Genomic DNA, 1,108 nt, shown 5'->3' on the forward strand with positions numbered 1-1,108 from the left:
ATTGTCATCGATGACTGATGTCACGACTGATATTGTAAACTACTTATTGACAATTATTTGATGGAACGTCACTTCAGAAATGACCAGACTACCCCATAAAAAGTTTCGCAACAGTTATATATGCAATGTTTTTATTAGACCTATAAAATTAAACAAGTTTTGATAAAAAAAAAAAACACATCTCAGTTGCCTTTTGAATGACAAAACTTGCATCTGTTTAAAAAAAATCTCCTTTTTCATTAAAGAAATCTGTCATGATACTTTTTTTTTTTACTAAGTTGTTTTTTCTTCCAATTCTCTCACACATAAAATGCTTACTGTAGTATTTTTCTTCTGTGTGAAAAGATCACCAGTGTTGGCAAGAGGTTTGCTCACAGCCACATTATCTCTAGTTTGAGTTTGTTCAACCATTGTTGACAGGATTTCCTCTGGTCCTCCCTTTTATTCTCCCCTGTTACCACTAGCAAATTTTCCCTCTTCTCTAGACAATTCATTTGCCATATTTTGACTTACTTCCTTCATTGTGCGTCATTTAATTTGGTTTCTTTGGAGTGTTTTATTCGTTGCTCAGCTTAATATCTTGGTTTGTTTTTTTTTCAAAAAAATATGCTTTAACCCAATAACCAATGCAAACATTACACCTATGAGATTACTGAAGCTTATTGCCAAGCAAACGGAGATTTTGCAGAAACATTTTTTGTCGTTGTACAGTGTGCTGTGACTCTGTGGAAAATGTTCTTTCTGGTGTTGCAGCACCCAATAATAGTGGCCCTGTTGTTGTTGCAAAGTCCCGTCTTTTGAAGAAGTCCAGTCAGACTCCCATGACGCAGGGATAGCTCATTCAGCTCGAGTCACTGAGGCAGACGTTCACCAAATGTACACAACAAGAGCACAGTCCATACAGGTCTCTCTCATCTCCTTGGAGACCAGCCAAGCAGATGCATCAATACCAAGATTCTGCGGTTTCCTTGAGTTTACTTAACAGGAAGCAGATCAAAAATAATTTGCCCGTGTGTTCACATAAAAATAAAATAAAGTACTTTGTTCTGTTCTGTACATACACAGCTGGTTATGTAATGTTCTAATTTTCTGAGACACTGAATTTAGT

Source organism: Nematolebias whitei, chromosome 10 (assembly GCF_014905685.2).
Source record: "Nematolebias whitei isolate Nwh7 chromosome 10, NemWhi1, whole genome shotgun sequence".
In the NCBI taxonomy this organism is placed as follows: Eukaryota; Metazoa; Chordata; class Actinopteri; order Cyprinodontiformes; family Rivulidae; genus Nematolebias; species Nematolebias whitei.